This window comes from Odocoileus virginianus, chromosome 17 (genome assembly GCF_023699985.2).
Source record: "Odocoileus virginianus isolate 20LAN1187 ecotype Illinois chromosome 17, Ovbor_1.2, whole genome shotgun sequence".
Lineage (NCBI taxonomy): Eukaryota > Metazoa > Chordata > Mammalia > Artiodactyla > Cervidae > Odocoileus > Odocoileus virginianus.
This window is the reverse complement of record NC_069690.1, coordinates 18,034,548-18,055,820: the sequence shown is the minus strand read 5'-3', so window position 1 is coordinate 18,055,820 and position 21,273 is coordinate 18,034,548. Positions and strand designations below refer to the sequence as shown.

Below are 21,273 nucleotides of genomic sequence, written 5' to 3'. Positions count from 1 at the left end.
CTCTCTACATTACTTTTGAACCCCCTTAGCAGTCCTGCCAGGTGCCCTCAGTCCCCGTCCTGCCCTCTGGAGGAGGCAGGTGCTCTCTGAGTCTGCCTGAGACCAAATCTCTAGCTTCCGGCGGCATCTGCTCTCACCACCACCACCACCATCACCCCAGGGGGCTGGCCTCACCCTCCTGGAAGGCCTCACTTGGAGCTGCCTCCCAGGTCCCATTCTTCCTCCCATAAACCCTCAGCACCGAGTGCAGGAATTGGTACACTTTTTCTGAACAGGCCATAGAGTATCTTCATCTTTACAGGCCATATGACCCCTGTCACAACTAGTCAACCCTGCTGTCAGAGCTCCCAAGCAGCCACAGACAATATGAGAACACATGGGTGTGGCTGGTGCCAGTAAAACCTTAACTATGCACACGGAAACATGAATTTCATTTCATTTTCACACGTCACAAAAGAGTCTTGTTTTGCTTTGTTTTGCTTTTCCTACCAGTTAAAAATGTGAAAATCATTCAAAGCTCCAAAGACTGTAGAGAAACCAGTAGCAGGCTGGGTTGGGTCCACAGGCTGAAGCGGGTCATTCAGCCGCTCAACAAACACACACGAGATACGCTGGACCCAGAGGAGAGACGAGGCAGGCCCACATTTTGTCACCTTTCTCTGTATCTTCAACACACATTTCCCAAACCAGTTCTCCTGGATGCTGTTTGAAAACAGCCGGATACTTCCAGCATTAGAGGAACACACACACCCCCCAATAGGTTTGGGGCTGTGTGCATTCCCCCATACATACTGCTCCCAAGATGGAGAGAGGAGATGGGTGGGCTTCTATTGCAGGGGGGTCTCTTCCCCCGGGATGCTCGCCGACTGTCAGAAAGAACACACTATTGTCCACTAGACTCCACAGTAAAACGCAAGTCAAAAATGGAATACTCTAAAACAAACAAGAAAAAGAACGTTCCAAAGTAAGACTGGGGTCAGGGTAGGCCAGGGGGAGGGTGTAATAGTAGTCAAAAGAATACACGAGCCCCCTTGGGTAGGGCTTCCCCGGTGGCTCCGTGGTAAAGAATCTGCCTGCAATGCTGGAGCTGCAGGGAGATGCAGGTTCGATCCCTGGGTCAGGAAGATCTCCCGGAGAAGGGCAAGGGCATGGCAACCCACTCCAGTATTCTTGCCTGGAAAATCCCATGGACAGAGGAGCCTGGAGGGCTACAGACCATGGAGTTGAAGAGAGTCGGACAACTGTGAGTGACTAACACCTCCCTAACCCTTGGGTGATGCTTAGGGAAGCAGCAGATGGGGGCGGGGGAAGGCCCCTCCTGGCACAAGCAGGGCATTGTGGAGGAGCCGGAGCCGGGGCAGCTGGAGGTCAGGGGTTGTCGCCATGAGCCCCACTCCAGGGCAGCAGCTTCCCCAAGCCTGTAGGCCCTCATGGCATCCCTTGCTGACACAGCAGGTGGACGAGCAGCGTGGCAGTGGCGACACAGGCCAAGCCAGCAGCCGGGTGAAGAAGAGGGCTTCCGGGGAGAGGGTGAGCACGGGACGGACCATCTCAACAGGGACACTTCTGAGATGGAAAGGGGGAGACGTGAGAGACTGCCCAGGACGACAGCTCTGGCAAACTTGGGGTGCTCAGCGATCCTCAGCAGAGGGTGCAGGGAGCAGGGTCTGGTTAGAAATGCACCTCCCCATGGGGAGCCCCAGCTCTCCAGGGCATAAAGGCACCGACAGAAATACAGAGGGGTCAGGCATGGCCGTTGTCTATGGCCAACTGATCCCCAACATCTCCCCTTCCAGTTCTCCCCTGTGCAAACATACCAGTCAAGAGTGGGTTCCCAGACAAGTCTACTCCATCTCCTCCACACCCGCAGTGTGACATCTCTGAGTGCAGCCAGTGAGCCCCTTACCCAGCCCCACATCAGACTGGCCAGTGGGCAAACTCAGGGCCCAGCGATTTCGCTCAGGGCCCTGGCACATGCCCGGCCTCAGCTGTGGAGTCTGACCCTCCTGTGAGGCCAGGAGACAAATCTCAGACCCCTCCCTCCAGCAGAGGGGCACATCCCAGTGTTCAGCACGAAGTCCGTCCTTTGGGGCCACGTGTCAAGGGCTGGGGTGGTGGGAGGGATCGGGATAAGCCGCACTGCAGGAAGTGAGCGCAGAGCGGGAGACCTGAGAGGCAGGCTGCTCCACTGACGACAGAGGCCCATTGTTTCCGAGCTGCCCCACAAGGTCCAAGCAGGAGACTGAGATCTCTTGGGAGACCCTGGAAGGAGGCAACCCCCTCTCTGCAGTTTTCCAGAAACCCTGTAAACAACTCCTGGCCCATGGCGGCCACAGAGGACTCAAGCCAAGGAGACCATCGCCAGGGCCGTCAGGGGCTGAGGGCACGAAGGGGCCAATGCATATTCATGAGGCTGGGAAGACAGGAGAAAGTCTTCCTCTGCCAAGACCTAAGGCAGAGTTCAAAGGACACTTGCGGGCGTACTAAGTCGCTTCAGTCTGACTGTTCAGGGTCTGACTCTTGGCGGTGCCACGGGCTGTATAGCCCGCGAGGCCACTCTGTCCATGCTATTCTCCAGGCAGGAATACTGGAGTGAGTTGCCATCGCCCTCCTCCAGGGGATCTTCCGGACCCAGGGATCAAACCCGCGTCCCTTTTGTCTTCTGCATCGCCAGGTGGGTTCTTTACTGCTAGCGCCACCCATGAACCCCTCAAAGGACCTTTAGAGACATTCTAGTCCAACACTCATTTTACAGAGGAGGAAATCGAGGCCCAGAGAGGGGAGGGGACCTATCTGGGTCACCCAGAACAACAGGATCAAGGCGTTGCTAGTGACTAACACCAGGATGTACCAACCCCTGGTGGGCCTTCCTTACCCAGATAGAAAGGTTTCATTCCTGCCAACTTTTCTGAGCTGCTCTAAGAAAGTGAGCCAAGAGGAAGACTTCCCTGAGGTCCGCCCTGAGAATCTTTTCCAAAGGTGCTGACCTAAGGGACACAATGCTATCCGCTCACCTCACGTGTCCTAAGCCCCATGGAATCGGAAGCAGAGGGGTTCTTGGCTCATGGCCTCACCCTGGCAAGTCCCTAAAGTCTTGGTGGCTCAAAAGATAGTGGGTGGGCAGCAGAGATCCTCGACTCCCTGCTCTTGCCCACCCCAACCCCTGCCTACTTTGGTGACACACATTTTTCTTCTTTTCGAAAAGAAGCAGCAAATCCCACATCACCAGCTACAGCCAAACACCCAGGTTCTGAGCTGAGCTCTAAGACCCACCCAGGGCTGTGGCACGTTGATTCTCACCCAGCTTCTTCACACATTGCCTCCTTTCACAACCAGTCCAATCATCAAATAACAACTCCTTGTACCATAGCCACTTGTGAAGTGGCCTGGGCACGATTGCTTTGTTGTGAAGGAAAGTGGAGTTCAGAAAGATTAGGTTACTCACCTAAGACACAGCAAGCAAGTAATGGAGCCTGGGTTAGACCCTGATCTGTGTACCTCCAAATCTAGCACACACAGTCTCTACACGGCTTGGCCTCCTCTTATCAGGTTGACCAGAAGCAGTGAGGCAGGGCTGGGCCTGCCCATACAACTCCAGTTTCCTAAGCTCCCAGAAGAAGAAGCTGGCTCAAAACAAGTGTGTGCCCTGTTCAAACCAAATGCACAATTGGGCCTCAAACTGTTCACCAGGAGAACAGGGAAAAATCTATTTCAGTAAGTGCCCAATGGGTCCCACCAGCCACTTCACTGTTAAAAAGAAAGCGAATGAAATGCTATGAAATGGAAGGCACACTCTACCCCAATATGCTCGTTTTTCCTGATGTGTTCTGTAAGACGGCAAAGCGAGGACCCGGGGCCCAGCCAAACACACTCCCTTCCAGGCTCTCATGGAAAGGCCACTTGATCCCAGACCCCAGTGCCTACCTCGCAACCCTTCGGCCCGGGCTGGTCCAGGCTCCGGGCCTCGCGCAGCACCACGGGAGGTGGGGTCCCTGAGCCCCGCATAGCCTTGGCCGGCACCCAGCTCCACAGGCAGTGCATGACGGGGGCCCCGAGCCCAGGGTCCCCGGCAGCCCCGGCCCCTGGTGTGCTGTCCCAGGGAAGGACAAGGTAGGGAGAAGAGTTTCTGTTTTCATGACTGTAGTGAACAGTCACTGCAGCCAAAAATAGTCTGTGCCCGGGCGCTGGGGAGTCAGCACATAGCTCCCGGAGCAGGTGCTGGGTGAAAGACACGCAGGTTCCAGCCAGCCTCGCTGCAGGGGGCCGGGTGTCGGGCAGGGGGCCAGGCACCTAGGGTACCTAGGATACCAGCCGCAGAGAGGTGTTCCCTGCCTCCCGGCCCTCCTCCAAAGATTCAGACTTGAGTCAACAAGGAGTGTGATCATCCCCCTCTTCCAGTGAATCATCTGGGGAACCCCCACCCCTGCATGGACTCCAACTGCTCCCCCTGCCTCTGCGGTTCTCACAGATCTGGGGCTGGGTGGTTTAGACTCCCGTGGGAAGAGCTACCAGCCATCAAAACTCAGAACCGTATGCCAAAAAGGATGCACTTGACTATGTGTAGATGGGGGAAGAAAGGTCTAAAGTTATATGGTTGGCAAACAGTGGCTGGTGGGGTTGTGGGGGGATTTTTTTTTTTTTCTTTTTTGGGCTTCTGTGTATCTTCAAATTTGCTTATGATAAACATGTGTCATTAGATTTACAAAATGTTACTTTTAAAATGAAGTCTTTAAAAAGCAGAGATGTTCAGGCTCACAGAGGAAATATACAACATGGGCCTATCCATGAGAATATAAAGTGTGTGTGTTGTGTGTCTGTGTGTGTGTTGTGACCTTGGCTTTGGAGCCAGACTTCCCGGATGTGAATCCTGGCTCCTCCACTTACCGTCTAAGTGACCTGGGATAAGTGACACTGTCAGTTTCTCTGTCTCTGTCCTACGGAAGTGTCAGTCACTCAGTTCTGTCCAACTCTTTGTGACCCTATGGACTGTATAGCCCACCAGGCTCCTCTGTCCATGGGATTTCCCAGCCACGAATACTGGAGTGGGTTGTCATTCCCTTCTCCAGAAGATCTCTCTGACCCAGGGATTGAACCCGGGTCTCCTGCACTGCAGGCAGATTCTTTACCATCTGAGCCACCAGGGAAGCCTATCTCTATCCTATTTTGGGGATAAAAGCATTGCCTCTTGCTACAGACTAAACATGTGTTCTCCCCAAAATTCATATGTGGAAACCTAATCCCAGTGTGACAGTATTAGTAGGGTCTTTGAGACGTCATGAGTGTGGAGCCCTCAGTTTGGGATTAGTGCCCTTATAAAAAACACCGGAGAGCTGCCTGGTCCCTCCCATCGAGTGAAGACACAGCAGAAAATGGTCATCTATGAACCAGGAAGTGGATCCTCACCAGACACCGTATCTACTGGCACCTTGATCTTGGACTTCCTGGTCACCAGAACAGTGAGAAATAAATTTCTGTTGTTTATAAGCTGCCCAGCCCACTCTATGTTATTTTTGTTACAGCAGCCAGAATGGAATTAAAGACATCTCCCCAGAAGGTTACTGGGAGGACTGAAAGAGACTCTCCACATAAAGCTCACAGCTCACTGCCAGGCACATTGGCAACACTTGCTAAACAATCATAGTATAAATTCACGAATAGATGACATTAAAAAAGGAAAGAAAGATCAACCAATAAAGAAGGCCAACTGGAAGGAAATGTACCAAAATATTTCCAGCATTTCCTCTTGGTTGTAAGATTATGATGTAAACCGTCAATAAACAGTAGTATTGTTTTCTTTAATTTCTACACTTTTCATACTTTGAAAAGGAATATTTGTGTAAATTATTGGCTATTAAAAAAAGACAAAAAACACCCGGAAAAGCCAAGAAGCAATCATTACGTCTGTGTAGGGTTACAGAGGACCTATTTTCTTTGCTTTTGTATACTTTCTAAAATAAATATTTTTTTGTTTTCACAGTGAAGAAAATGAGGTGTTATTAAAAATAAAAACTGGGACTTCCCTGGTAACGGAGCAACTAAGCATGTGTGCCACAACTACTGAAGCCTGCATGCTTGGAGCCTGGACTCCACAACAAGAGAGGCCACTGCAATGAGAAGCTCTCACACCCCGGTGAGGAGTAGCCCCCACTCACTGCAACTAGAGGAAGCCCACACAAAGGGATGAAGGCCAGCACAGCCAAAAATAAATATTAATTTTTAAAAAATGAGGAATAGGCTCACCTATTACATCCTAGATATAAGATTTCTGAGGACCCCCTGCCAGGGTCTGGGCCTTTGATGACCCATCTCTGAGCCTGAGGCGCTTCAACAAAGGAGTTCTGCTCACTGTTGGGAAAAGCTGGCACAATGGCACCCTGAGACCCCCCCCCAGGGGAAAGCCAGGTGACCCAGCCCCATGGGGAGCCCTGGTGAGGGTGAGGGTGGGGAGCTGCAGTGCAACAGTTGGGAGCAAGTGTGTGTTTGTGCGTGCTTCTTCTGTCAGCAGGGTAGTCTTTCCTCCAAGACACATTTCCCAAGTGCAGATGGCCTTGATCCTTCAGCTCACCATCTTTCTGCCAAAGGGCTGAACCTATGACCTAATTTTGGCCAATGGGAGTTCTCTGTCTTACTAGCTCTGTGATTGGTTCTGATGTGAACACATGACTAAAGCCAAGCCAATCAGAGCCTTCCCTAGGATTTTTCACCCACAGTTCTATGGTAAGAAGCTCTTAATAGGCAATACCGCTACTCTGCTGAAAAAAAGTGAGGCTTAGCTCCTGGTGCCCTTCAAGCCTGCCGCGTGGAGTGGGCCTGTCTGAGAAGTGTGCTCTAAAGGCATTATCTGGACTTCTGCATCCAGACTTCCCTGGACTTTTATTAGCTAAGCTGATAAAAGACTGTTTTCTTTAAGCCAACTTGTATTGGAACTTGGCTACAGAAAAGTTTTAACTAGTTGTAGGAGAACATAATAGCTTTTACTTAGTAAGGGTTTACTATGTGCCCTGGTACCATGTCATTCTCCACCTATTTATCCATCCATCCATCTACCCATAATCAATAGACAACTACTGAATAGCAAGGGTGGGCCAAGCACCTTACTCAGCACAGAGGATACAGCAGTGAACAAATATATAGTCTCTTTCCTTAGGGAGCTTATATTCTATCAAGAAACAATAAAAAAACAAATTCAAAAATAACTAAAATACGTAATCGAGATTGGTGAATAAGTGCTAAAAGGAAATAGCATACTGAGACAGTGGTGGCTATGGGGGTGGGGTGGGGGTGTGCATCTAATTTTAGACAGGATAGCTTCTCTGAAGAGCTGACTTCTAAGCTTCCATCAGAGGATGAGAAGGTGCTAGCCACGACAGTATAGAAACTTCCAGACAGAGGAAACAGAATACACAGAGGCCCCAGGCTACAACAGGAAACAACCTGACCTGTCCTAACATGAGGGGAAGGGTGAGAAGGGGCAGGAGGAGACACAGAAGGAGGCAGATGCCAATACTCCAGAGCCTTGAAGGTCATGGTGAGGGGTCTGGATTGTATGCTGAGTGCAACAAGACACCAGTGAAGCACCGTACTCAGAAAAGTGAGGGGGTTGGACTGAGACTTTAAGAAGAATCATGCAGGAATTCCCTGGTGGTCCAGTGGTTAAGAATCCGCCTTCCAATGCAAAGGACACAGGTTTGATCCCTGGTTGGGGAACTAAGATCTCAAATGCCACAGGGAAACTAAGCCCTCAAGATGCAACACAACTCAAGGTGGTGAGCCTGTGCACCCCAACTAGAGAGAAGCCTGAGCACTGCAGTGAAGAGCCTGCATGTTCCAGACCCAACACAGCTGAATAATAAATAAACAGAAGACAAAGGTCTGTATAGTCAAAGCTATGGTTTTTCCAGTAGTTGTGTATGGATATGAGAGTTGGATCATAAAGAAGGCTGAGCCTCAAAGAAGTAATGCTTTCGAATTGTGGTGCTGGAGAAGACTCTTGAGAGTCCCTTGGACAGCAAAGAGATCAAACTAGTCAATCCTAAAGGAAATCAACCCTGACTATGGGAAGGACTGATGCTAAAGCTGAAGCTCTAATACTTTGGCAAAATGATGCAAAGAGTCGACTCACTGAAAAAAGACCTCGATGCTGGGGAAGATTGAAGGCAAAAGTAGAAGTGGATGAGACAGATAAATAGCATCACCGACTCAATGGACATGAATTTGAGCAAGCTCCGGGAGATGGTGAAGGACAGAGGAGCCTGGTGTGCTACAGTCCACGGGGTCACAAAGAATCAAACATGACTTAGTGACTGAACAACAACAACAAAAAGTCGACAAAGAAGAAAAATCACTCTTGCCTCATGAACAACGAAAGGGAGGGAAGGGCAAGACTGATACAAACAGCAATGCAGGTGCTAATGCACAAGTCCAGGAAGTAGCTAGGACTAGGGAGGTGGCAGTGGTGAAAAACAGACATAGATGGATTGGGGATATATATTTGGAAACAGAGCTAGTAGGATTTGCTAGTAAACTGAATGTCAAGTTGGAGGAAGCAGAAGGAATCAGAAATGACTCCTCAGTTTCTAGTTAAAGCAGCCTACAGAGTAGTAACAGGCTCAGAAAGGTAAGATCCAAGATCACACCACTGGCAACTGGCAAAGTGAAGCTTATGTCTGCCTCCCAGCACCATGGCTAGGCTGTCTAATTCCAGGGGTCATGCCCTTAAGCAATCTGGCTTTCTAATCTTGCTACCTGCTCAAAGGCACAGAGCTGGAAGCAGGAGTCACTAAAACTTATATGCTGATTTTTTTTTTTTTAAAGGAAGAGCAATGAGAGAAGAGACTTTTTCTTTAAGGTAATTAGAACAGTGTGGTATTGACACCAGAATTTCCCATTATCTAGCTGGGCAGATCTGTCCCAGAGCAATCTTGCCTTGGAGGCAGTCCCCAGAGAAGGAAGGCCAACAGCTTAGGAGCCAGTGGCCCCATAAGAAGCGACAGGCACACGGTCTTGCTCAAGTCTGCCTGTTGCCAATGGAAACCAAGAGCAGTTCCGGAACCCCAGGCCTCAGCAGCCCCCAGAGACCTCCCCCGAGACCCCTGCAACTCAACTTTCACTAGCTCAGATCAGAGAGTTCCTGAGACCGAAGAGACCAAAACTCTTGGATAATCTCATCTTCAGTCATTCATCGAGAACACTTCCTACATGCCAGGCACTGGAGACAGAGCAATGAACAGGAGAGCCAGGTCCTTGCCCACATGGTACTTCCAGTCTCATTGTTTTTTTTTTTTTTTTTTTTTGCACTTGGCAGCCCAGAAATCTAAAAGATTGAGGAAATGGGCTCACTGTAAAAACTGCCCAACCAATATGGGCTGAGCAGAGCAGCCAACCCATGATTTTTCAGATATCCAGGAACCAGAAGTACCTCCTCACTCAAAGCTTAAAAGAGGGCACTTTGGCTCACTCTCAGAGAAATAAATCACTTCATCCATGGGAGAGGGTGATGTCTGCAAGTCTTGTAAGGACAGGAACTCATGGGCAGCGCCTAGAACAGGACCTGACTCACAACAGGAGGTAAGTGTGTGTTCACTGGGTGAGCGCATGCGTGACCAACAGGCGAAAACATGAGCAGGCATCCTCTGCCCTGCATCCTGCCAGGTTTCATCCTTTCCTCCCTGGGGACACATCACCGTGGTTATTTGGAGATGAGCACATCCCACCACCCTGTAAGCCCCTCAGGGCAGACTGCACTTTGTTCATCAAGGAATCCCCTATAGTAATGAATCTGGGTACCTGCCACAAGGTAAGTGATCATCAGATGTCGAACAGGCGGCTGGAAAGGAGAGAAAGAAGGAGATTGAGGAAAGGAAGAACCACAGAGGGATGAAAGAAGAGAAAGGAAGAGTGGGGAAGGGGAGAAAGGGAGGCTGGAAAAAAAGAGAAAAGAGACTGAGAGAGGAAGACGGTAGGGGGGAGCAGGAAGGGGAGTGGAGATGGAGGAAGACTGGAAGAAATAAAGATCAATTCAACCACGCAACTACACACAGTAGCCCCCCCCAGGCTGGGCTATTCTGGGTCAGACGTCAGAGGACAAAGATCTGTCAGGGGAAGGAAGCCAGGCTTTGGAGTCACAAGAATGTAAGTTTGAATCCTGACTCGGTTATCTGCCTGCTGTGTGACGCTACCATGTCACTCAACGTCTCTGAGCCTCAGTTTGCCCAGCTACAAAGTAGTGATCCTAGTGTTTCCCCCAACCCCCATCCCAGGGATTAAAGAGGATGGCATCTATAAAATGCTCCCTTACAGTTTGCCCTCTTCCTTCCATATCTGGCTTCAGGTCCTCTCCTGACTGGCTAGGTGATGCCCACAGGCCAGTCCGCTGGCCAAGGCTCCACTTGCCAGCCACACTGAACTGGTACCGAGATCAGTGCCCGAGATCTCAACTCCTCTGCATGGAGGCAGCCCTGGGCCCGTAGGACTGACAGCCGGCCCAGATCCCTGCCGGCTGCCGGGTGAGGGTGTGGGCCACATTCCAAGGATGCTCCCAGCTGCCAAGGCAGTCAGGATGGCGGGGACTCGGGCTTCCAGAGGGAGAGGGTAGGGACGAGAAGAGGGCGGGAGGAGAGGCTAGGAGTGAGGGTGGCAGGATTCACGTCTATTAAAGCTGAACCCAGGAGCCAAATACCCACTCACTCTTCTGGTCTAACCTTCCACAGCCTCCCGCTCCACAGGAGCGGTAGGTAGCCTCCCTACCTCCTGGGGCCCACGGAGCTGTAGCCACTCCCAGCCAATGGGAAGCCAAGATGGTAGCAGAAGTCAGGCAGCTTTCTTCTCCATCCCCAAGAGAAGACCTGACTTTACACACGGGGATACACAGAAAGAGGAAAGAGAAACCTGCCCAGCGGGAGACACCACAAAAACCCCTTACCGGACCCGCCTGCATCTTCAATTCTGAACACGCCACCAGCACAAGCTTATTCAAGGAGCCTGTGGACCGTGGCTGCAGCCCTGGAATCCAGACTCTGCATCCCCCACGCTCCCTGCTAGCACTGGTCCCAGCCAGCGCTTGCCACTTCCTTTAACAACTTCCAACAGGGAAATTGCCGAAGGGGAAAAAAAAAATGGCTCCATGCCAGCAGGCTGTGAAATCATTTCCCCAGCCACAGCCAGAACATGAAGCTGTGATTTGTCGTTTTTAACCTGTAGATGAGGAAGAGGGTGGGAGGAGGGCGGAAATAATCACAGCGTGTGACTCTAGATGCCCAGAGAAGGGCCCCTGCCTCTACACTCACTCGCCTGCCCACTCCCTCATCTTAACGACCCCCAACCACCCAGATCTGCTCAGGGCGGGCACTCCTACTCCTCACCAGTCAGGGGCACCATCTCACCTTCCACCCATCCCCCCCGTTGAACCCAGCCTTCTCACTAGGAGGAGTTCTGTGTGTGGGTATCACTCGCTCAGTTGTGTCTGACTCTTTGCAACCCCATGGACTGCAGCCCACCAGGCTCCTCTGTCCATGGGATTCTCCCGGCAAGAATACTAGAATGGGTGGCCATACCCTCCTCCAGGGGATCTTCCTGACCCAGGGATCGAACCCACGTCTCCCTCAATGTGGGCAGATTTTTTACCATCTGAGCCACCAGGGAAACCCAACTAGCAAGGAAGTCCAGGAGATCTACTTCTCTTCGAACAACCCTAAAGTTCTCTCTCTTCCTCTCTCACATATATACCCTTCCATGATCTCCCAGGTAAAAACCCCAACCCTTACACTCCACTCATGGAGGTTCCCATGAACCAACCCTGTTTCCTCACCGATTCCTTCCAGATCTTTGCAAATTCTTCCTGGCAAGGATGGCACAGCTCTGTCAACCCCAAGATCTTTGCAGTTTCTGTTCCCTTCCTGACAGTCTAGCTGCCCGCTAGCACTCACAGTGAGTTTGCCCACCGGCTCCCATGGGCCCCAGGCTGGCTTCCATCCGAGCACTCAGCACTGGCTGTTGACCATGCCTCTCCCCAGCCTAGGAGCTCCTGGCCCTGGGGAGAGAGCGATCAGAGTCCCAGCTCCCAGCCCAGGACCCAGACCCGCACTCCTGCATCACAGCAACAGCCAAGTAGCTATTTACATGAAAATCTCACATGACGGGGGCTTCCCTGGTGGCTCAGATGGTAAAGAATCTGCCTACAATGCAGGAGATTCAGGTTCGATCCCTGGGTCAGGAAGACTCCCTGGAGAAGGGAATGGCAACCCACTCCAATATTCTTGCCCAGAAAATTCCATGGACAGAGGAGCTGGCGGGCTACAGTCCAAGGGGTTGCAAAAAACAGACATGACTGAGCGACTTACATACATACCGACATGACAGAATAAAATTTAAATTCCGGTTTCTCAATTGCACTATACATATTTCAAGTGCTCCCTGGTCACATGTGGCTGGTGGTTACCACGGTGCACAGGGCAGAATAGAATGCTTTTAGCATCACAGAAAGTTCTGTTGGATGGCATCACTCTGGACAAAGGTGTGATGGTTGGGTGAATAGATGACGGCATCTCCAGAGCTGCCTGTCTCCAGCATCCGAGGTGAAGGGGTCAGGGTTCACACAGGTGAGAAGGGCCCGCAGCAGGCTCTGGAGCCAGAGAGGGCTGGGGTGTGTCCCTGGTGGGAAAAGAAGGGAGAGTGCAGAGTCCCTTTGTCCACACCAGGACCCCAGTGGAGCTACACTGCCCTGCGGCCACTTCCATGTCCAGACCCTCTCTTCATCCAGCAGAAAGGCGTTCTTTCCTGGAGACTGTATGACCACAAACTGGTGACCGCAATCTTAAAGACAAAGCTGAAATGATGTTTAGATAGCTCTAGAAGGACAAATGGCTTCCCAGGTGGCAGTAATGGAAAAGAACCTGTCTGCCAATGCAGGAGACCTAAGAGATGTGGGTTCAGTCCCTGAATAAGGAAGAGTCCCCTGGAGGAGGGCAGGGCAACCCACTCCATATTCTTGCCTGGAGAATCCCATGGACAGAGGAGCCTGGCGGGCTGTGGTCCACACAGGCAAAGAGTTGGACACGACTGAAGTGACTAAGCACACATCCATGGAGAGGGGGCCCGGGAAGGAGATTTTGAAAAGGAAGGAGGCGGTTATACATGGACACAGGGCTACACTCACATACAACACAGGTATTTTTCCGAGAGAAAAATCAGAGCCCCCGTCACGAAGCCATGAAGGGTCAGGATCTGCAGAGAACCCCAAAAGACTGATGAGGCAAGCCCCATCACACAAAAACCATTCCCAGAGGCCTCAGGGAGCAGTCCTGGCAAAATCGTCTTGAGGGTGTTGACTGCAGCAGTGCGCCTCCACAGCTCAGCATAGGAAATGCCAGACTTTGTGGATTTGGATCCTTTCTCCAAAAAACCGAACAGAAAAAAGACAGAGACCCCGTTTTCAAGTCTGGCACCCCCAGCCTGCATCCCACTGTGACTTTTGCTCATTCCTCAGTCACTTTTTACCAGCAACTATCTGCCAGGGCTTCCTGCATGCCAGGCCCCACGCTGCCTGGCACACAGCTTCTACTGGGCACAAGCTGATACCTTCTGGAGGGCTCCAACACAGCCATTCCTGAGATATTGAGGAGAAACCCAACCTCTTCCTATTCCATTGCTAAAGAAGAATGAAGTGGGCTTCCCTGGTGGCTGAGTGGTAAAGAATCCGCCTGCAAATGCAGGAGACAGGGGTTTGATCCCTGGTCTGGGAAGATCCCACATGCCCTGGAGGAACTAGGCCCATTAACCACAGCTACTGAACCTGTGCTCGAGAGCCCAGGAGCCGCAGCTGCTGAGCCCACATGCTGCAACTGCTGAAGCCCCTGCGCCCTCCAGCCCGTGTCCCACAAGTGAAGCCGCCTCAGTGAGAAGCACTGAGAAAGTCTGCACCTAGAGAAGGCCTGCAAGACCCAGCACAGCCAAATAAGTAAATAAATAATTTTAAAAGAAAGAAGAATGAGGTGGGCTTGCCTGGACCAACGCAGAGATGAAATTCAAACTAAAAACCTCAGGATGATACTATTCTATGATCCCATTTTAGCATCTTGTATTTTTTTTTTTAAAAGAGGGAAACAAATTTGTATGTGAACAAAAACAATGTGGTGAGACTTCCCTGGTGGTCCAGTGGCTAAGACTCAGCACTTCTAAAGCAAGGGGTCCAGGTTCAATCTAGATCCCACGTGCCACAACTAAATGAATACATTTGTAAAGAAAACAACATGGTACCCTGGATTGGAACCTAGAATAGGAAGAGGACAATAATGGAAAAACTGGTGAAGTCCAAATAGAATCTGGAGTAATTAGTAGTAATAATCTGGAGTAATTAGTAGTCATAAACCAATGCCATGTTCTGAGTTTTCACAAATGTACCCTGGTAATATATGATGCTAATGACAGGGGACGATGGGTGAGGGGTGCAGACGGGAACTCTGCACTGACTCTGCAACTTTCCTGTAAATCTAAAACTATTCCAAAATAAAACATTTATTTAGGAAAATAAACAGTGGTTTCGCTGACATTCAGAAGTCAAAGGATTCTGTCTCTGAGGTCAACTGTGGAAAGGGGTGTGGCTTTCATGCCATTTGGAACTTTAGTTTCTGAAATGTGCACCTGCCTATCTAGGTGGTGCATCACTTTCTCAGCAAAGGTCCAAATAGTCAAAGCTATCGTTTTTCCAGTAGTCATGTATGGATGTGAGAGATGGACCATAAAGAAGGCTGAGTATCAAAGAATTGATGCTTTCAAACTATGATGTTGGAAAGACTCTTAAGTGGGACAGCAAGGAGATCAAACCGGTCCATCCCAAAGGAAATCAACCCTGAATATTCATTGGAAGGACTGATGCTGAAGTTGAAGCTACAATCCTTTGGCCACCTGATGCGAAGAACTGATTCATTTGAAAAGACCCTGATGCTGGGAAAGATTGAAGGCAGGAGGAGAAGGGGGTGACAGAGGATGAGATGGTTGGATGGCAACATCAACTCAAAGGACATGAGTTTGAGCAAGCTCCGGGAGATGGCGAAGGGCAGGAAGGCCTGGCATGCTGTAGTCCATGGGGTTGCAAAGAGTCAGACAAGACTGAGAGACTGAACAACAACCTATTCTAGAACCAATTCTGGCTGAAAGTCCACAGGATACATCAGGGCCTAGCAGAGTGGAGTGGGAGCCAGTCAGAATCCACACAATTGGTGGAGTTAAGAAACACAGGAGTAACAGCCATTAAAAAGAATGAAATAACACCATTTGCAGCAACATAGATGGACCTAGAGAGCATCATACTGGGTGAAGTAAGTCAGATGGACAAGGAGAAATATCAGAAATATTGTATGACATCCCTTGTATGTGAAATCTAAAATGAAATGACACAAATGAACTTACTTACAAAACAGAAAGAGACTCAAAGACTTAGAAAATGAACTTATAGTTGCTGGCTACAAGGGATAGTTAGGGAGTTTGGGATGGCCATGTACACACTGCTATATTTAAAATGGATAACCAACAAGGACCTACTATATAGCCGGGATGGGAGGGCAGTTTGGAGGAAGAATGGATACATGTATATATATGGCTGAATCCCTTCGCTTTTCACCTGAAACTATCACAACAATGACAGTTGGCTATACCCCAGTACAAAATAAAAAAATTTTTTTAAAAAGAGAAAGAAATATAAGAATGATCTTTTGCTCATCAGGGAAGACTGCATGGAGGAGGTAACAATAAATCTGACACTAGAATGATGTCCATGGGATAAGCCTAGGAAAGAGCACTCCAGGGAGCAAGGGGATGGGTGCAAAAGTCAGACCAGAGGGAGTGAAGGGCAGGGTTAGTGAGATGAGGTCAGAGACAGGCAGAGGTCAAAGTGTGTGAGGCATCTGGTGTTTATTCGGAAAGAAATGGGAAGCCCTGGAAAATGACGTGGTCCAATTTACATGTCTTCATGCTGTGTGGAAAACGGAATGAAGCAGATCAATGATAAAGTAGGGAGACAGGGACAGTTCTGGGGCTGCTGCAGGAGCTTGGGCGAGAGGATGGGTGCCTGGACCGTGATGCAGGCCGGGGAGGGGGAGGGGGTGAGGGGACACAGAAGGAGGTGCACACGTCTCCAGTGTATCTTGAAGCAAAACACCGAGCAACCGGAGACACTCCTGCTGTCTCTCCCCAACCCCACCACCCGCACACAGCTCTCTGCTCAGACTCTGCCCCAGTGCCCTCCCCCAGGGAGCATCCTGACTCCCAAACACACCCTGGCTCTTGGGCTCTCCAGCCTGCCCGAACCTGCACACAAACGAGCTCTCCTCTCGTTTACACCCAGCTTTGACTATCACAGATGACTTTGTTTTTTGTTTGTTTTTAAAAAATATTTATTTGGCTGTGCCAGGCCTTAGTTGCAGCATGTGGGGTCTTTTTTAGTTGCAGCATGTGGGATCTAGTTCCCCAACCAGGGATCAAACCCTGGGTCCCCAGCATTGGGAGCACGGAGTCTTAGCCACTGTACCACCAGGCAAGTCCTCATGTGATTCAAACACCACTTAACTGAGGATCCACGACACCTCTGGGCCCGCCTGGGGGACCCCTGTCCCGGCTGCCACCAGAGGGCTCCCCAAAGGCCAAAAAGCTCCTGTAGCCAGCCTCCAGGGTCCTGGCTTCTGCCCTGGGCACAGCTGGCTCCTCTCTCGAAGACTGACATGGGTGAGGATGGGTCTCCAGCATATTTCACATCTCTGCAGATCTGAGGGAAATCCCTGGAGGAGCAAAGTCATCTGCCAAAGACGTCTTAAGCCCAAGAAAGGAAGTTAGAAAGCACAGTTTGGAGTCCAGCAGCCCCGGGTCTGACCCTCAAGTCTGCCCCTGTTACCAGTTCAGGGACCCTCATAGAGTAACTCGGCCACTCTGAACCCGGTGGTCCTCATCATCAAGTAGAGATGACGCTGATGAGATGCTGGGCAAGTCACTGCTCACGTGGGGCCCCAGCATTTTCAAGGTAGGCCACAGACATGAGTCTGGTGGGCTACAGTCCATGGGGTCACAAAGAGTCAGACACAACTGAGCGACTAAGCACCTGGTGGCTATCTTGATGGCTCAGACAGTAAAGAATCTGCCTGCAATGCAGGAGACCCAGGTTCAATAACTGGGTCAGGAAGATCCCCTGGAGAAGGGAAAGGCTACCCACTCCAGTATTCTTGCCTGGAGAATTCTATGGACAGAGGAGCCTGGTGGGCTACAGTCCAAGGGGTCACAAAAATATCAGACACGACTGAGCGACTAACAACATAGATATTATGTACATGTGTGCAGGTGACTGTTAATAATACACCCAAGGTACCTCCATCTCACAAGGCAGTTTCCTTCAAACTTCTCATGCACCAACTCTTTTCTGCCAGCTTCTTTTATTTTTTTCCATTTATTTTTATTAGTTGGAGACTAATTACAATATTGTAGTGGTTTTTGTCATACATTGACATGCATCAGCCTTGGATTTACAGGTATTCCCCATCCCGATCCCCCCTCCCACCTCCCTCTCCACGCGATCCCTCTGGGTCTTCCCAGTGCACCAGGCCCGAGCACTTGTCTCATGCATCCCACCTGGGCTGGTGATCTGTTTCACCCTAGATAATACACATGTTTCAATGCTGTTCTCTCGAAACATCCCACCCTCACCTTCTCCCACAGAGTCCTAAAGTCTGTTCTGTACATCTGTGTCTCTTTTTCTGTTTTGCATATAGGGTTATCATTACCATCGTTGTAAATTCCATATATATGTGTTAGTATACTGTATTGGTCTTTATCTTTCTGGCTTACTTCACTCTGTATAATGGGCTCCAGTTTCATCCATCTCATTAGAACTGATTCAAATGAATTCTTTTTAATGGCTGAGTAATATTCCATGGTGTATATGTACCACAGCTTCCTCATCCATTCGTCTGCTGATGGGCATCTGGGTTGCTTCCATGTCCTGGCTATTATAAACAGTGCTGCGATGAACATTGGGGTGCACTTGTCTCTTTCAGATCTGGTTTCCTTGGTGTGTATGCCCAGCAGTGGGATTGCTGGGTCATATGGCAGTTCTATTTCCAGTTTTTTAAGGAATCTCCACACTGTTCTCCATAGTGGCTGTACTAGTTTGCATTCCCACCAACAGTGTAAGAGGGTTCCCTTTTCTCCACACCCTCTCCAGCATTTATTGCTTGTAGACTTTTGGATAGCAGCCATTCTGACTGGTGTGTAATGGCACCTCATTGTGGTTTTGATTTGCATTTCTCTGATAATGAGTGATGTTGAGCATCTTTTCATGTGTTTGTTAGCCATCTGTATGTCTTCTTTGGAGAAATGTCTGTTTAGTTCCTTGGCCCGTTTTTTGATTGGGTCATTTATTTTTCTGGAATTGAGCTGCAGGAGTTGCTTGTATATTTTTGAGATTAATCCTTTGTCTGTTGCTTCATTTGCTATTATTTTCTCCCAATCTGAGGGCTGTCTTTTCATCTTGCTTATAGTTTCCTTTGTTGTGCAAAAGCTTTTAAGTTTCATTAGGTCCCATTTGTTTATTTTTGCTTTTATTTCCAATATCCTGGGAGGTGGGTCATAGAGGATCCTGCTGTGATTTATGATGGAGAGTGTTTTGCCTACGTTCTCCTCTAGGAGTTTTATAGTTTCTGGTCTTACATTTAGAAAAAATTAGGGCAGAAATAAATGCAAAAGAAACTAAAGAGAACGTAGCAAAAATCAACAAACCTAAAAGTTGGTTTTTTGAAAAAATAAGCAAAATTGACAAACCGTTAGCAAGACTCATCAAGAGACAAAGGGAGAAGAGCCAAATTAACAAAATTAGAAATGAAAATGGAGAGATCACAACAGATAACACTGAAATACAAAGGATCATAAGAGACTACTACCAGCAGCTCTATGCTAATAAAATGGATAACTTGGAAGAAATGGACAAATTCTTAGAAAAGTATAACTTTCCAAAACTGAACCAGAAAGAAATAGAAGATCTTAACAGACCCATCACAAGCATGGAAATCGAAACTGTAATCAGAAATCTTCCAGCAAACAAAAGCCCAGGGCCAGATGGCTTCACAGCTGAATTCTACCAAAAATTTAGAGAAGCGCTAACACCTATCTTACTCAAACTCTTCCAGAAAATTGCAGAAGAAAGTAAACTTCCAAACTCATTCTGTGAGGCCACCATCACCCTAATTCCAAAACCAAAGATGCCACAAAAAAAGAAAACTACAGGCCAATATCACTGATGAACATAGATGCAAAAATCCTTAACAAAATTCTAGCAAACAGAATCCAACAACATATTAAAAAAATCATACATCATGACCAAGTGGGCTTTATCCCAGGAATGCAAGGATTCTTTAATATCTGCAAATCAATCAATGTAATACACCACATTAACAAATTGAAAGATAAAAACCATATGATTATCTCAATAGATGCAGAAGAAGCCTTTGACAAAATTCAACATCCATTTATGATAAAAACTCTCCAGAAAGCAGGAATAGAAGGAACAACCTCAACATAATAAAAGCTATATATGACAAAACCACAGCAAGCATCACCCTCAATGGTGAAAAACTGAAAGCATTTCCCCTAAAATCAGGAACAAGACAAGGGTGCCCACTCTCACCACTACTATTCAACATAGCTTTGGAAGTTTGGGCCACAGCAATCAGAGCAGAAAAAGAAGTAAAAGGAATCCAGATAGGAAAAGAAGAAGTGAAACTCTCGCTGTTTGCACATGACATGATCCTCTACATAGAAAACCCTAAAGACTCTACCAGAAAATCACTAGAGCTAATCAACGAATATAGTAAAGTTGCAGGATATAAAATTAACACACAGAAATCCCTTGCATTCCTATACACTAACAATGAGAAAACAGAAAGGGAAATTAAGGAAACAATACCATTCACCATTGCAACAAAAAGAATAAAATACTTAGTAGTATATCTACCTAAAGAAACAAAAGACCTATACATAGAAAACTATAAAACACTGATGAAAGAAATCAAAGAGGACACAAACAGATGGAGAAATATACCGTGTTCATGGATTGGAAGAATCAATATTGTCAAAATGGCTATACTACCCAAAGCAATCTATAGATTCAATGCAATCCCTATCAAGCTACCAACGGTATTTTTCACAGAACTAGAACAAATAATTTCACAATTTGTATGGAAATACAAAAAACCTCAAATAGCCAAAGCAATCTTGAGAAAGAAGAATGGAACTGGAGGAATCAACCTGCCTGACTTCAGACTATACTACAAAGCCACAGTCATCAAGACAGTATGGTACTGGCACAAAGACAGAAATATAGATGAATGGAACAGAATAGAAAGCCCAGAGATAAATCCACAAACCTATGGACACCTTATCTTCGACAAAGGAGGCAAGAATATACGATGGAAAAAAGAACACCTCTTTAACAAGTGGTGCTGGGAAAACTGGTCAACCATTTGTAAAAGAATGAAACTAGAACACTTTCTAACACCATACACAAGAATAAACTCAAAATGGATTAAAGATCTGCCAGCTTCTTAAAAGTGGACGTATGTCACAACTGTGAGGGCCACTGGGGCCAGGGCCAGGGCTGGGAGCGTGTAAGGTGCTAGAAGTGCCCTTGTGGGTACCCCGCATTCACCCCCATATTCTCCCACCCACAACAGGAACTTCTTAAGTTCAAGTCACTTCCTGTCCAAGTGAAAATTTTCCTCTCCAAGTGAAAATTCTTAAATATACAAGCAGCTTCATAAATAATATTAACCACCATGTCTTAAACAATAGTCAACAACTGGAATTAACCTCTGCCTGGTAAACGATAGCACATATACTCAGACATTATGAAGCTCCTGAAACGGGTCGGAGACAGTTACCAAGTGTGAAAATACAAGGAAAACATGCTGGTTAGCATGTCCAATGATAAGAGTAAAATATAAAATTGTTTATTCAGGATGGCTTAAATCAGTGTTGCCCTAGAGAAGTATAATGCAAGCCACATACTTAAATTTTAATTTTTGAGTAGCTACACTATAAAAGTAAATATATATGAAATAAATTTTAATTATTTATTTTATTTAGCTTCATATAACCAAAATAGCATTTCAACAGATTAAATATTAAGTTATTAATATTTTCTTTTTCCTGGATCATGTCTTCAGAATTCAGCACATCTTTGAATTTATGTCTTTGACATCATAACACATCTCAGTGTGGACTTGCCACATTCCAAGAACA

At 48.1% G+C, this 21,273-nt stretch overlaps 1 protein-coding gene across 2 annotated transcripts in view; it reads right to left on the bottom strand.

Moving 5' to 3' along the window:
- The window catches only part of KSR1 (kinase suppressor of ras 1), a 166,249-nt gene that overhangs the window by 52,479 nt on the left and 92,497 nt on the right, over positions 1 to 21,273 (bottom strand). The gene's annotated exons all lie outside the window — the stretch shown is intronic.